At 35.5% G+C, this 16,317-nt stretch overlaps 1 protein-coding gene across 8 annotated transcripts in view; it reads left to right on the plus strand.

Annotated features, from left to right (window-relative positions):
- The window catches only part of LRRFIP2 (LRR binding FLII interacting protein 2), a 107,570-nt gene that overhangs the window by 1,276 nt on the left and 89,977 nt on the right, over positions 1–16,317 (plus strand). Inside the window, exon 1 of one of the 8 annotated variants that reach the window (XM_088026754.1) lies at positions 12,471–12,558. The exons of the other annotated variants lie outside the window; for them this stretch is intronic. The gene's annotated coding sequence lies outside the window, so the exon portion shown is untranslated. Of the gene's footprint in view, positions 1–12,470; positions 12,559–16,317 lie in introns of those variants that run through there. 8 annotated transcript variants of the gene reach the window in all.

Raw genomic sequence — 16,317 nt, forward strand, 5'->3', positions numbered from 1 at the left:
GACTTAAAGTTTGCTGTGGTTTGGAAGTCTTGCAGTATTAACCCTTTTTAACCAACATCATGCTCTCTTTAACAAATATAGAGATGATGACCTAGTATTCATGTTAGAGTAAGAATTTTAGAAAGCGTGATTCATTTAGAAAGCTAGGTCACTCTGTGAATCATTGATATGGATCTTAAAATTGGAATAGAGGAAAGCTAGAAGTTTGTTATTGCCTGTTTAGATGCCTTCAGTCATTTTATATGAAGTGTTGTATTATGCTTTGTTAGGTTTGTTGCTGCATACTTACTGTCTTGAAGTGTGGTAAGGACATAAAAATTGAACTTTTGCAGAGTGTTTGGCTTTAGAATAGTTAGTTCCTAAGTGAATTGTTGTTATTTTACCCTCCCCCACTCCCCCTATTTTTTTTTTTTTTTGCCAGATGTGGGAAGATAAGTGAAGGGGTCTAGAAACAAAATAAATGAGAAAAGGTATAAAAAAGTTTACTGAAAGAATCTACAGTATACAAAATAGTCTTTTCAGTGAAAGGCCTCACCTATTTTGTGAATCCTTAAAAATGTGGAATGAGACTACACTGAGTTCTTACATAAGTTCTGTTATAGAAGAAAGTGGGTATTGAAGTTGTGATTTATTATTGGAATGAATTCATTGTAAACTAGAAATAACTTTTTATTGCTGAAATGTAATTTGATCACTTTTGGCTTTAAAAATATTGTTAAGCAAAATAACCTCGAATCACAGAGAACTTGATACACTTAGCCTTGTTTTCTTTTACTTCTTTTTGGAATTCAGCTTATTTTACCTTGATTTTCATTTGTAGGGAACTTTAGTTATCAGCTATAAAGTAATGGTAAGTTGGTCTTGCTTACCAGGTTCCTTTAATTATTTGACTAAATTTTATCATCTTATTTTCTTGGATATTCATTTTTATATATAGAGTGTTCCCTAATGTTGCTTTTGATTTTTGTCCAGCTAATAGTGACTTAATTAAGAGTTTCAGTTCCCAGTAAAGAGAGATTCCCTTTTGGAAAATCCCTTGTGGAAAGCACCATAACTAACAGTCTTGATAGGTAGATATGCAAGAGAAGCCTTCCAGCCTTAAATGTCATGATTTAAGCATCTCCGTAATGAAGGAAAAAAAGTGATAGGAGGGTATATTTGGCAAGTAGATTCTTTTTCTCTAAAAACAAAACCAAAAACATATTTGTACTAGAAATGAGAGCTGTGTCTTGCTAAGCTTTTTGTGAATTGTTTTACGGTGCTCCTAGTGTGAAAAGGAACAGAATTGATGATGTATAGAAAAAAAAAATTCTGGCAGCGTGCTGGGAATGTTGATGAGGATCATTTAAGAGGAGATACAATTCTGTCTTTACCATAGGAGCACTATCCATTGAACCTACAAAATAGAGGCCGTTTCATAGCCTTTTCCTTTTAGGTAGTTACTTTCTTTCTGGAGACTTTGAATGGTGAGATGGACCTTTAACCAGGAAAATGTACTACCTTTTCCGGTTTGCAATAGACTTAATAGACTTTATGAGCATTATTCAAAACTCAACTTTTTAAAACTTCAGAGGGAAGGGATTGAGCAGAATTTGCCCAGTGAGTAGAATAATTTTACCTTTTTCTCCATTTCTCCTTTTAAGATACTAGATAGACACCTTTGGAAATAATTTTTTTGTGTTGCACATTGCACTTCACTTTTAAAACTTTTTGCCCTACAAGAAATTAGGCCAGACTTAAAAGGAATCAAACATGGGGCTAAAAACAGGGTTTAGTATAAGTTATACTTTTTTGTTTATTCTATTATTTCTTTATTCTGGTGGGGGGATGGAAAAAGGATTCTGTTTCTTGGGGGAACTCTGAGATTTGCTAAATGTGTATGCTTTTGTTTTGGTTTAGTGGTAGGGAGAGCAGTAGGTAAGAGTAAAAATGGTTGAGAAGACAGAGGACATGGCATACATACATGGAAAGAGAATGCCCACTTCATGGGTACAGTAGATGTTTGTAGGATTTTTAAAAATTGATAAAACATTTGAAAAGAAAATGTTATGTGGTGCAAAGGCACAACAAACTTCTAGCCTTTTCTCACTCCCCCACCCCCAATCCAAGCAACTACTGTGAATAGTTTCCTGTATATTCTTCTCCAAATTTTCTGTTACATATGTAATCACCTATGTTTAGGAGAACTTTCTTCTATCCTTCATTCTTACCCTTGATATATATCTTAGAGACTTTTCTGTATTAGTACATGTGTCCATCTGATTTTTAAAAAAGACTGGATGTCTTGCCTAGTGTAGATGAACCACAGTTTATTCATTTTCCATGATTTGTTTTACCATTCCCTGTTAACAGACATTTAGGTTGTTTTTAGCTTTCTACAAATGTTGCTATAGTGAACAACTAGTATATAAATCTTTGCACTATTCCATAAGTATGTATATGGAATATATTTCTGAAAGAGTGATTGCAAAGTTGGACCTTAAATTGTGAAGATTTATAAATTTGTTTCAATTTTATGTTGGATTTTATTTTATAACAGAAGTTAACTTCTTTCTCAACCTTGTAGGAGAAAGGAACTCTTACTTTGTATTCTGTCCTCTCCATTTTAAAAAATATTAAAATGTATTTTATAAGGCAATCTTAATTTAAACATTTAGAGTGACTGGTGGTTAATTTTGTTTGTACTTTGGTAAGGGTGAAAATACTGTGGCTTGAAGACTGGTGTTATAGACAAACCACTTCACTTATATATTGGGTAATAGTTAAATGAATACCTTTTGTAGTTGGTTGATTGTTTTAGGATTTTATGACCAATATCAATTAAAAATATTGTGTATAGTTTAACTTCTTGCCCTGATGAAGTCTGCTACTATATTATTAGTCACAGAAAATATATAGTCCACCTTCTGTCTTTCTTTACCTTCCACATCCTAGTCTATTCATAATAAAATAAACCTCTGTAGAGTTTGAGATTCCAAAATCCTTTTGCAAACCAGAGTGCTATGGATGGATTAATATCCCAAGGCAGGGGGTAGGTACAGCTTCAGTTTTTATTCTGCAAAGTGTTTGTGAGCAAATTAAAAGTTTAAAAGTTTAATTTCTGTATTATACAGCTCACTCATGACCAGGAGGAGGGGGGTTCAGGAACTTTTGCCCTTTGAAAATGAGAGATTCTAGGGGAGAAAAAATAAAGTACTGATGTATGATGATGAAGTTGGAACTTGTGAGTGGCAATGTCTCTGGCTTGTGCCCAGCTTCTATTTTGAGGCCTTGTCAGAGATCGTCCGACAGAACCTACCACATAACTGTAATCTGTCCTGGCCCGGCTGCCAGTCAGGAAGGCCTGCGGTTCAGGAAAAGCGGCAACCGCAGAAAAGTGAGCTTATAAAGGACATTTGCCTCCAGAAGATTAAAGCTAAGTTTTGGGGTGAAAATCTTCTTAGCGTGCATATCCTAGGATCATTTTTTTTCTTTTTGTCTTTCTTTTTTGAGAAAAGAGCGTGATTAAGGAAAACTAATGAGAAAAGTATTTCAGAGGAATGTGCAGAAGGAGGAGCACAGGATTGTACCATGATGTTATGGTCTGGGTCTAAGAGTGATCAGTCAAATGTTTTACAACAGAAGAAAACCATTACTGATACTGGCATAGGGAGGCCATGGCCCTAGTTGAACTAGTCCACTTCAGAGACTTGCACACATATCTTTGGATCAAAAGGACACTGGGAATGATGGGCTGTTTTATAGGATTATTTTGAGTTCGTACAGAGAAATTAGCTTCTTCCCAAATTCTCGCGCTCTTCTTCCCATGGAACTGCTACAATCTCATGTACATTATCATGAAGTTATCTCTTTAAAAATAACTCGAGGCTGTTACCAGATGCTATCTCCCAGTACAGCTGCCTCTGTGTATCATGTGCTTTCTCATGAAAACCTTGGTGTTTTCTATACTTAGTGAATGAGGCCCTTGGGTTTAAAGTTCTTTAACTGATTTCACTACTTAGGCTAGAAAACTGTTTAAAGGGCTTAGTACTCCACCCGTGTACCCAAGGTTCCTGTCACTATATTAAACTGCAGCCTTGTATTACAGTCAAGGTTATTTGAAGAATTCTGCATGCAGTGCAAACTTAATTTACAGATGCAAAGCTGCAGATGGTTTCCTTTTTTTGCTTTAGATTAGGTTGTAACTCCAAGAAATTTAGTTTTTCCTTGCCCTCAGAAATTTGGATTATTTGCATTTGATAATGATGTACTTAGTACTGTATTGAGTGTGAGGAGAAAAAGTAAACTGGAGTATTTTCCCTTTTTTTTTCTATTCCTATTTGATTTATTCCTATTTATCCCTTGCCTGTCTCAAGTCTCAGCCTTTCTCTACCAAAAAAAAAAAAAAAAAAGTACAATGTACTTTTGTACATTTTGTACAAATGTGTATCAGGTTGTTTTTATTTCCTCAGAAGGGAACTATTAAAACCCTTCTTAAAAAAATCGTAGTTCATCTTTTTCATTGTTTTCACTTTGAACCTTGTATGTTTCAGTTGTTTTTTCATTATGAACACCAAAACCTTAACTAGTTTTGATATAACATAACTTTACTGTTTTAGGAAACTCTTTTTAAAGTTACTTGTTCTGATCACTTTGTTATTCTTTCTATATCCCCCACTTTCCTAAGTTGAAACATTTTAACAGCCAGGAGCACTTTTTTGGCTGTTTTCTAAGTAAAATAGAGTATACTGTATGCAGAGGACTAGGATGTTAAAATATTTATTTCCCTGTTAAATGGTTTAAGTAATTTATAACAATAAAGAGTACAATTAGTAAGCATACAGGTTGCTATTAAAAAGAAAAAAAAAAGGATTTCAGTAAAGTGACCCAAGGATTATAGGATTAAAGATAGAAAAAAAAATTCAGTTTTAGATTGGCTGTCTTCCCCCCTGTCATGGATATTGCCATATCTCAGTGGATAGTCAAAGAAATGAGAGTCATTGTCTGCCTGTCTTACCCAACTCACCCTTTGTTATCCATCCAAGTGGGGTTTTTAAAAAATTGTGTTAAAATATATGTAATATAAAATTTACCATTTTAATCATCTTTAAGTGTACAATTCAGTGGTGTTAAATACATTCACACTGTTGTACAACCTTCACCATCATCCATCTCCAGAATTTTCTCATCATCCCAAACTGAAACTCTGCGCCCATTAAAAAATAATTCCTCGATCCCCATAGCACCTGGCAACCGCTATTCTACTTTCTGTCTCTATGAATTTGATTACTCTAAGTACTTGATATAAGTAGAATCATATATTTCTGTTTTGTGTCTGGCTTATTTCACTTAGCACAATGTTCTCAAGGTTCATCCGAGTTGTAGCATGCATGAGAATTTTTTTTTTAAGATTTTTATTTATGAGAGAGAGAGAGAGAACATGAGCGGGGAGGAGGGGCAGAGGGAGAAGAAGAAGCAGACTCCCTGCTGAGCAGGGAGCCCAATGCAGGACTGATCCCAGGATGCCAGGATCACGACCAGAGCTGAAAGTAGATTCCTAACCGACTGAGCCACCCAGGCACCCGCATGCATGAGAATTTAACTCCTTTTTAAGGCTAATATTCCATTGTATGTATATTCCACGTTCTGTTTATCTCTTTGTCCGTTGATGGACACTTAATTAGCTTTTACCAAATTGTGAATAATGCTATTGTGAATAATGCTGCTACCTATGAACACAAGTGTATAAATATCTATTTGAGTCCCTGGTTTCATTTCTTTTGGGCATATACCCATAAGTAGAATTGTTTGATTATATGGCAATTCTATGTTTAATTTTTTGAGGAATTGCCATGCCCATTTTCCACAGTGGCTGATCATTTTACAGTCCTACCAGCAATGTACAGGGGTTCTAGTTTCTCTGCATCTTTGACACACTTATTATTATTTTTTAAAATAATAGCCATTCTAATGGATGTGAGGTGGTGTCTCATTGTGGTTTTAATGTGTATTTCCCTAATAACTAGTGATGTGGAGCATCTTTTCATGTGCTCATTGGCCATTTATCTGTCTTTGGAGAAATATCTGTTCAATTCCTTTGCCCATATTTGAATTGGGTTGTTTGTTTTTTGTTGTTGAATTTTAGGGATTCTCTATATATTCTGGAGATTAATCCCTTATTAGATGTACTATTTGCAAATATTTTCTCCCATCCTGTGGGTCACTTTTTTTCTCTTGATATTGTCCTTTGATGCACAAAGTTTTTATTTTGATGAAGTCCAATTTATCTACCTTTTGTTGTTGTTGCCTGGGCTTTTGGCATTATATTCAAGAAATCATCACCAAACCAATGTCATGAAGCTTTTTGTGTATGTTTTCTTCTTAAAGTTTTGTAGTTTTAGCTTACCCTTATTTCTTTGATCTACTGTGAGTTATTTTTGGTTGTGGTATATGCCAGTAAGGCACTGTTTTGGTTACTGTAGCTTTCTAGTTAAGTTTTGAAATTAGGACGTGTGATACCTCCAACTTGTTCTTTTTCAAGACTGTTTTGCCTGTTCATGATCCCTTGAGATTGCATATAAATTTTAATTTTAGGATGGGTTTTTCTATTTCTACAAAAAATGTCATTAGGATTTGATATAGAGAGTGCATTGAATCTGTAGATGGCTTTGGGTATCATTGACATTTTAACAATGTTAAGTCTTCCAATCCTTGAACAGGGGGTGGCTCTCCATTTATTTATGTCTCCTTTAATTTCTTTCAGCAATGTTTTGTAGTTTTCAGTGTACAAGCCTCCTTGGTTAAGTTTTTTCCTAAGTATTTTACTCTTTTTGATGCTATTGTACATGGAATTGTTTTCTTAATTTCCTTTTTGGATTGTGCATAGCTAGTGTATGGAAATGCAGCTGTTTTGTACATGTGTGTATGTGTTGATTTTTTTTATCCCTGTACCTTTGCAGAATTTATTCATCCAAAGGTTTTTTTTTATCCAAAGTTTTAAAAGCTGTTGCATTTGTTTTCTGTATTGTGTAATAAGTTACACAAATTTAGAGTTTAAAACAACACAGATTTATTATCCTACGTTTCTGCGGGGCAGGAGTCTGAGCGTGGCTGAGTTGGGTCCTCTGCATAGGGTCTCATGAGGCTGTAATCAAGGTGTGTGTGGCTGGGCAGAATCCTCTTCTGAAGACTTACATGACAAAAATCCATCTCCCAGCTCACTGAGGTTTTTGGCAGAATTAATTTATTTGTGGTTTTAGGACTGAAGCTTCTTGCTTACTAAAGGTTACTCTAGGATAACTAAAGGTTATGTAGAGGCTGTCTTCAAGCTCCTAAAGGCTGCTCTCAGCTCTTAAGAGGCAACCTGAATGAATTTCTTCGCCCCATGGAATTTCCTGATATGACCACTTGGTTAAATCATTAAGGAGAGCCTAGAGCAAGTCGGCTAGCTGGCTAGTCTTATATAATGTAACATAACCATGGGAATGACATCTCATAACCTTTGTCATATTCTGTTGGTTAGAAGCAAGTCACAAGTCCTGGCCACATTCTTTGAGAGGTGTTTACACAAAGGTAGGAACAGGAGGGGGAATAATGGTGGGGAGCCACCTTAGAGTCTGTCTGCCATAGCTGATTACAAAATAGCCCATTTTTGTTTAAAAAGCATGTATGTGCAGTTAAAAGAAGTATCTTACAAAATAGCACATACTTTATAAACCTATTTCTCTTTGAAAAACATGTATGTGCAATTAACTAAGTATTACTGGTGGTTTTTATTGTTAATTTTCTGTTTCTTCATTATTCCCCTCATCTCCTCTCTGCAACATTCCAGTTTTGCAATTTTAAATCAATAGTTGGTGTTTTCATTATAACTAAATAAATATTATTTACTGCTTAGCCAAGTATTGTACCATGATTGCTTTCTTTCTTGTTTAACTCAGTTTTTCCAGGGGGGCTGCCAGGGGGTTTCCTTTCTTTACTTAGTTTTCTCTTCACCTTATTTTTTCCCAAATACTCCAACATTTTTTTTAAGTGCCTCATCCTATGTATCTGATTTATTTTGAACAAAATAATTAGTTTATTTGTGAAACATGGAGAGATATAAAACAAAAATACAGTTTGAGGAAGAACAATAAAATGGGCATCTGTGTCTCGCTACCTAGGCAAGAAATGAACATTACAATTATCCTAGAAGTTCCTGTACATATTCTTTAATGTGTGCCTTCCTTCTCAGGCAATCACAATGCCATTTTACATGTTAATCGCTCTCTTGGGACCATTCCTTGCCCAACTGTGCCGTCCTACTCTCCAAACATGTATTTCTAACCAATATGTGGTTCAGTTTTGAAAAGTGGAATAGCTCTATCACCTTTTTGTGTCTGGTAGTCAGAATAGACTAACCATCTTAAACAACCCCCAAGTTTCAGTGGTTTAACACAATTCAGGTGTATATCTCGCTCACATCTCTATCAGCTGCGAGTTGGGAAGCAGGGGTAAAGGAGTAGTCACTGGAGGAAAGGAACCTGAGTCCCTGGCCGACTCTGCAACAAACTACTCCTTTGATTTTTCTCTTTTATTTGGTGAAGTATATCTTCTAGTAGCTTATTGACAAAGGGCATAAAAGAGGTAAGTTTTTGAGGCCTCAAATGTCTAAAAATGTCTTTAATCATCAAGTATGGGAAATAGAATGGTTTGACTGGGCATAGGCTGTTTATAGGTTGTCTGTAGTTTTCCTTCAGGAGTTTGAAGGCATCAATACAGTGATTGTCCTCTTTCCAGAATTACCTTTTTTAAAAAAAAGATTTTATTTATTTGTTTGAGAAAGAGCAGAGGGAGAGGGAGAGAGAAAGCATGTCAGGCAGACTCTGTGCTGAGCGGGGAGCCCTATGTGGGACTTGAACCCACCACCCTGAGATCATGACCTTGAGCTGAAATCAAGAGTTTGGTTGCTCATCTGACTGAGCCACCCAGGTGCCTCATTTCCAGAATTACTTTTAAAAGTTTAAAGCCATTCTAATTGTTAATTCTTTCTATGTAACCTGATTTTCCCACCCATGGAAGCTTGTAAAATCATCTTCAGTGTTTGAAATTCACTATGAAATACTTTGGTATCGACTCAGGACTTGTGTTGAGCATTCTGTGGGCCCTTTGAATCTGGAAACTTATGTCCTTAACTTCTGGGAAGTTATTAATGATATCTTTCTCTCTCTTTGTGTGTGTGTGAGGCTGTGGTGGATGAGCAGGTATGGGAGGAGGGATGGTCAGTTTGTCTTTATTTGTATAAAAAGGAGCTACCCAAATGTTGATGTTAGGTCTTTTATGAGCAAAGTCATGCATCTGAAGTGGAGCTCATTGCATGTGGCTTTAGATTGGATGGCACTTGGATTAGCTAATCTCACAGCTGTGCTGTCAGCTTGGCTTTCTTCTCTAATTATTCCCTTGTGAACATTGTACTTACATTGCATTATATCTTGTTGACTTCCTTTTATGGGCCTGATTGGTATCTTGCCTACCATTTCAGAGTATTACTTTGCCCTTTCTAAGACAGGTTTAAGCTACACAAACCTGACCAGCATGGCTCAAGAGAGGGGAAATGTTGGCCTCTCCCATTATGAGCTATAAAAGTATCTCATGGCACTATTTTATTATCCATTCAGTGAGCTAGCTACGTGGGTGGAAGGATTCATAGAATAGAGGTCTTTAGGGAAAGCTGATAATTTGAAAGGATTTTGCTTTGTTAATAAAAAGTTGTAGACTTAAAAATTGTTGTTTTCCCCCAGGACTTTAGAGGACATTAATGCTTGCTGCTTTGTTCTAATTTTGACCTGTTGATTCAAGTTAGATTTTTAATTTTAAAGGTTAATCCAGTGGTACTCATTCTATTTAAAATTAGCAATGTGTTTTTCACTTACTTACAAGTCATTATGCCTGTAAAAGTGTTGTTGGTCACTGTGAAATCTATTAGGAAATTACAGTTTTACCAGAGATGACCAACATAGATTTTTATAGTCCTACTTTGCAATTGCTCTGACAGACCAATGAATCTTTCCCCTTTATCAGTTCATTAATATTGTTTCAAAGTTGGTTATTCTTGTAAGTTTGTATTTTCATACTATGAAGTAGCCCATAATTGTAGATTTTAGCTTAAATCATTTTTGATATCAACAGTATATAAAACTTAAGAAAAAGGAAAATTCTTTTTATACATATTGTCTTTATTCATTATTTGTATGTATGAAGTTTTACGTATTTGCAGTTATACTTTACATGGCATTTTATTATCTTTTTGCACCTTATAGGCATAATATCTAATGTGTCCTTGTCTTTGCTTCCTTCCTATGAGTTTTCTCCTGCCACAATTTATTACATCATGTTGACTGGCCTTGACTTAAAGCTGTTGTTGTCAGCTTGGGTCATTTTCAGTTTTATCTTTGGTTTTACTACAGACTAACAAAAAATTAAAATGATCATATTTATTAATGTAATTTTTTCCTCTTGTTGCATTATATTCTAAGTTTTATTTTTGTTATTAGAGTATAGTTAATATAAGTATTGTCAATAGAGTTCATCTTAATCAGAAGGAGAGCCTAAGGTCTAAGGCTAGTCTAAGTTCTTTTTTCCTTTGGAACTTAATTCCGGTTCCTTCTATTTTCTTATTAGTAACAGAAGTTACTTACTTCTATCATGTTAGTTTTGATTTTCATTTCTTTTGGTGGAAGAAATATTTCAGTAATAATTCTCTATACCCCAGATAGAAAACACAGCCTTGATTAATTCAGTAAAAGGACTTTCAGTTTCTTTTATTATTGCTACATATCTAGTAAATTGGAAATAGTGAAAAATGCCTTCCCACTAAGTATATAGGTGTAGTGTTGGATTATATTTGTGTTTGAAAATATGCAATTCCCCTGCCCACCTATGGCTCAACTAAGATTAACCTTAGCCACGGGATTTACTTCTGAATTTTACTTTACTACCTTCTCTTTTGCTTATTGTGATTTTAGATGTTTTGTTTTTTGGTGTTGGTGATACAGTATATTTCCATAGCATTTTATACTCTATAGAAACTTTTTAAAGATTTTATTTATTTATTTGTCAGAGAGAGAGAGAGAGAGAGAGAGCACAAAAGCAGGGGGAGTGGTAGGCAGAGGGAGAAGCGGGCTCCAATGTGGGACTCAATTCCGGGACGCTGGGATCATGACCTGAGCAGAAGGCAGATGCTTAACCAAGTGAGTCACCCAGGAGTCCCTGTAGAAACTTTTATATCTACTTGACCTAGGAATAAATTTAATAAAAGAAGTATAAGAATTCATTGAAAGCCACAAAACATAGTGGAATGAAATTAAAGATCTGAATAAATGGAAAGACATCCCATGTTAATGGATTGGAATCAATATTGTTAAGATGGCTATATTTCCCAAATTGATCTATAGATTCAGTGTAATCCCTATCAAAATTCCAGCTGCCTTTTTTTTTAATTGACATGCCAGTCCTAAAATTTATATGGAAATATAAGGGACTTAGCATAGCCAGTAAAATCTTAAAAAGAACAAAGTTGAAAGACACACTCTTCCCAATTTTAAAACTTAATGCAAAGCTACAGTAGTAATCAAGACAGTGTGATACTGACAGAAGGATATCTATATCTATTTATATATATAGATTTATGTAGATAGATCAATGGAATAGAATTGAGGGTCCACACATAAACCCTTATTTTTATGGTCAATTGGTTTTTGACAAGGCTGCCAAGGTCATTCAGTTGTGGAAAGAATAGTTTTTCAACAAACGTTACTGGAACAAGTGGATATCCACAGGCAAAAGGATGATGTTGGGACCCTGCCTCACACTATGTTATAAAAATTAACTCAAAATGGATCATAGACTTAAAGGTAAGAGCTAAAATTGTAAAACTCTAAGAAGAAAACATAGGAATAAATCGTTGAGATTTTGGGGTAGGCAGTGCTTTCTTAGAAATGACATCAGTGGCTGGGTGATGGACATTGGGGAGGGTATGTGCTATGGTGAACGCTGTGAATTGTGCAAGACTGATGAATCACAGACCTGTACCCCTGAAATAAATAATACATTATATATTAATAAAAAAAAGAGAAATGACATCAAATGGGGGCGCCTGGCTGGCGCAGTCGGTTGAGTGTTGGACTCTTGGTTTCTACTCAGGTCTGATCTCAGGGTTGTGGGATCGAGCCTTGTGTTGGGCTCTGTGCTCAGCGTGGAATCTCCTTGGGACTCATTCTCCCTCTCCCTCTGTGCCTCCTGCTTCTGCCCTCTCTCTCTCTCTTTCTCACAAGAATAAGTAAATAAATCTTAAAAAAAAAAAAATGACATCAAATGAAACGAAAGAAAAAAATAGGTAAATTGACTTCCTCAAAATAAAAGCTTTCATGCTTCAGAGAACACCATTAAGAAAGGATATGTAGAAATAGTGTAAGTACTTTTCTCTGACTTTTTCTTTGCCATTTTCATTTTCCCATTTACTCTTTTGTCCACTTACAAGCCAATGTACATAGTGCTTTGCAAATTCACAGTACGTATTTGTTGGAAAGAGAAAATTTAAAGGTATGTATTTTATTTTATAACAGTTTTCTAATTTTAGAACCTTCTTCATATTAATTACATTAAAAAATCACATCTTTATTACATGCTTCCCTACTTCTCCCTCGTCTTTGGTTTTATCTTTGTTTTTTGCTGCCTGAGCTTCTGTTGTTCTCCCTAGTACTTTTGTTCTTTTCCTGTTTTCTGCTTTATTGCACACTTTTAAGTCTGACCTGTCCTCAGCGTATGTAATTTTCTCTTTCCCTCCTTTCATCCTCTGAATGTATGTTCATACACACATTTCTGATGTGTGTGTTTTTTTTTCTTTCTTTTTTTCTTTCTCTCTCTCTCTCTTTTTTTTTTTAAGTATAATTGACACTGAGATACTTTTTAAAAGGCATAGGAAAAGGAGGGAATTTGAATGGTACTAGAAAATGGTTTACTTCTCAGGGCATACTGAGAATGCAGTTGTTTGGTAAGAGCACATCTTCCTAATTTGGGTTCTGCACAGTTATTGAAAATAGTATTGTAAATCATGTCGAACATACAGCCCATTAGAGTTCATTTATTTAAACATGGTTAGCCAGGAAGGAAGTGCAACCACTGGCATGTCATCTTATGAAAGGAGGAAATGGAAAAATTATCAGTTGTTTTGGGTGTATGAGAATAATATGTATTCAAAATATGAGACTTTAAGAAACATTTTTGTTAATTCTTAGGACTACCAAATGTGGAAGTTGGAGATGGGATTATACAGGTTCTCATTGACCCTTTATAGGCATTATATTTTGTAAAATATGAGTTTAATTTAACCATTATAGGTTCTCCTATTCTCCTGAGATTTAGTTTATGTTTAGCATCTACCTTTCATGTTATGCCAGGTCTTCCAGTTTTGCCTCATAATACATATTTTCATTTTGTACTTTGCTTCAATTTCTAGATGTACCTTTTATTCTTTCTGTAGGTTCTGTTAATGATTTATTCATTTTACGTAATGTCATTTAGCTATTTACAGGAATTGATGTCTTTAAGTGTTAATTCTTTCCTCCTGCCTACCCGTCCCCCCTCTTTCCCTCCCCTACCGCTTTGCTCGTACCCTTGCCCTTCCCCCTTCCTTTTTTTTCTCTTCTAACCAGTAATTGAGGCATTCTCTCCTTTGCCCATAATCTTTCTAATGTATACATAATTATTGGTATTCTTCTATACTGTGATTACCTCTACCTTCCTTTTTGGTTTCAAACCAGGATTTTTTTTATTGAAATTACCAGTTCCCATGCCTTTTGTTCACTTACTCATCTACCTTTCTCAACTAGTTATTTTTTTCCAACACTTTATTATACACATTTTGCAACTTACAGAAAAGTTGAAAAGAGTTCTACTATGAAAACTCGTGTACTTACTACTTGAATTCCACTGTTAATATTTTACTGTACTTGGGGCTCCTGGGTGGCTCAGTGGGTTAAGTGTCTGCCTTTGGCTCAGGTCACGATCCCATCCCGCATGGGGCTCTTTGCTCAGTGGGGAGCCTGCTTCTCCTCAGCCTGCTGCTCTTCCTGCTTGTGCTCTCTCTCTGTCAAATAGATAAAGAAAATTAAAAAAATAATAATAAAAAAAGATATGCACAGATCTTAAGTGTACCATTTAATGATTTCTGTCTTCTGAGTCACTTGTGTTCTCATGAGAGAACTAACTCCCATTATAAGGCCACACTTCTAAAACTTGTATATATTCATTTGGATTTTCAAAAATAGACTTTGAATGCCACAAAATACCTTAAACATTTCTTCTTTTTAATTTTTTATTATGTAAATGTGCTACATAGTATAATGATTATAGTTAAAGGTATTTTTATTTTTATTTTTTTAGATTTTTCCATGCTTCAGCAAATATTCTTAGCATTGCTAATGATAATCACATAATGCATGCTGGAGAAAGTAACTTGAGGATGTTTTAGTTCAGTTAAAAGTATGAGAATGTAATGATAGGCCATGATTGCCCTTTTGTCCACTTTATAAGCTGAATATGTAAAAGAGGTAGTTAATTCAAGGCACTTGAAACATTTATGGAGTGCTTTCTAAGTTTATTGGGTGCTTGCATTTACCTGAACTCACTTGAGCTCCCATTAACCATGTTGGATAGGCAGACAGTTGTGTCTGTTCTGTAAGTGAAGAAACCAAGCTTCAGGTAGGGGAAAGGGCAGTGCAGCAGTTGAACTCAGATCTTCTCACTTTAACTTTAGTCCAGTGGCAACAGCTGCAGTCCCACTCAGTCTTTAGTTCAAGTGCCATTCCAGATACTGCGATTTGCTGATGAATGAAGACCAAATGTTTTAGTGCATAGACTAGTGTTAACTGTAATGACAACTCTGATGCAGAGGCCTATGCCAATATTTTGAGTTCCCCCATGATGAAATACTCAGATATAGAGAACTAACTGCAACTATTGGGATCCAGACAGAACTCTCTAAGTGTCTATATTTAGAATGTGACATACGTTATTACATACCCATTCTGTTCTCACAAGAGTGAACAATATCATGATTGAAATGCCACTTAATGTGGCAAAGTGCCTATTTTTCAGAAACGTATTATGTGAGAAGCTCATTGGAGAAAAGAAAGCCTTGTTGATATATCTATCGTGGAAGGTTTCTATTTCACAATATCCTTGAAGGTACTTCCCTTCTTTCCCTTAGGTAGACAGATCCTTAATGACAAACCATCTGGAGAAAATCAGCTTGACATTGTCTGGGTAATGGACTTGACAGAATGTGGGCAGTTTTGTTTTTGTCAGTGGATGTAAAGGTTTAGCTCTTAGTTTGGTCAATACCACCAAGGAAAAGCTGGAAGAAATTAACACGGCTCCTGAAGAAAAGTATTCTTTTTTTTCTTGAGGAAACCTCTTTGCGATAGTAATTTACTGAAAGTCCTTTAGGATCAGAAACTGGAAATAATCTTTTTGAGATCACCTTTTGAGTCTGTGTCCTTATTTTTGTCATTTTGAAGATAGATTGCCTAGGAGCCGAAAACCTTTTACTTTTTCTAATATTAGTAAGGATGTCTGCCTAAGAATACAAATCATGTAATTCTTTCAAAAACATTGGATTGTTTTTTGACATAGGTAATGGTTGATCTGCCTTATGTGCATCTGAAAAAGGTGACAGGACCTGGCCAATGAGTCATGTAAACCCCTAGATATTCTCTGTGGATAGGACAAGAAGGACAAGGAAGACAGAAGGTTGTTCCCATTTCCTGCTTATCCTGTGCCTCTGTCTCTTTTCTTGTCATCTTTCTCTCAGGGCTGGCTATCCTGGATCCTGTTGAAACAGTTTTGTTTTGAGGCGTCTTTAAGGAAAGATAATTCTTTGTAAATCTGTGTGCTAGAAGTATCCTGAGGTTTAAGGCAGTGTTCTTGAGAAAGAAGGAAATGGATTATGGAAAAAGAGGAGACAGAAATCCATTCAAAAGAGTGCCACCAGGAGTGGCTTCAGGTAGTGTGTCTTAGCAGTGTACCATATGGTGCCTAATTTGGGTGTGATCCACTTTGGGGCCACTTTATTCTTTGAGTCTTGGATCTGGATTGATTGATTGATTGATGCATCTCTCTTCTCCCCAATGTTATTGGAATGTTAGAAAATCAAGAAGAAGAAAAAGTGCAGCCATAATTCTTTGCTCCTAATCACTGTTAAACTTTTGATAAAATCTTTATTTCTTCCTCTATAATTGTTATTATGTTCCTGGAATTAGAAAAATGCCTCTTTTTGTTTCCTGTCTTTGTGAAATGTCT

The sequence above is a fragment of the Eumetopias jubatus genome, unplaced genomic scaffold (genome assembly GCF_037043125.1).
Source record: "Eumetopias jubatus isolate StellerSeaLion01/CBP00866 unplaced genomic scaffold, mEumJub1_p1.0 scaffold_1, whole genome shotgun sequence".
Lineage (NCBI taxonomy): Eukaryota > Metazoa > Chordata > Mammalia > Carnivora > Otariidae > Eumetopias > Eumetopias jubatus.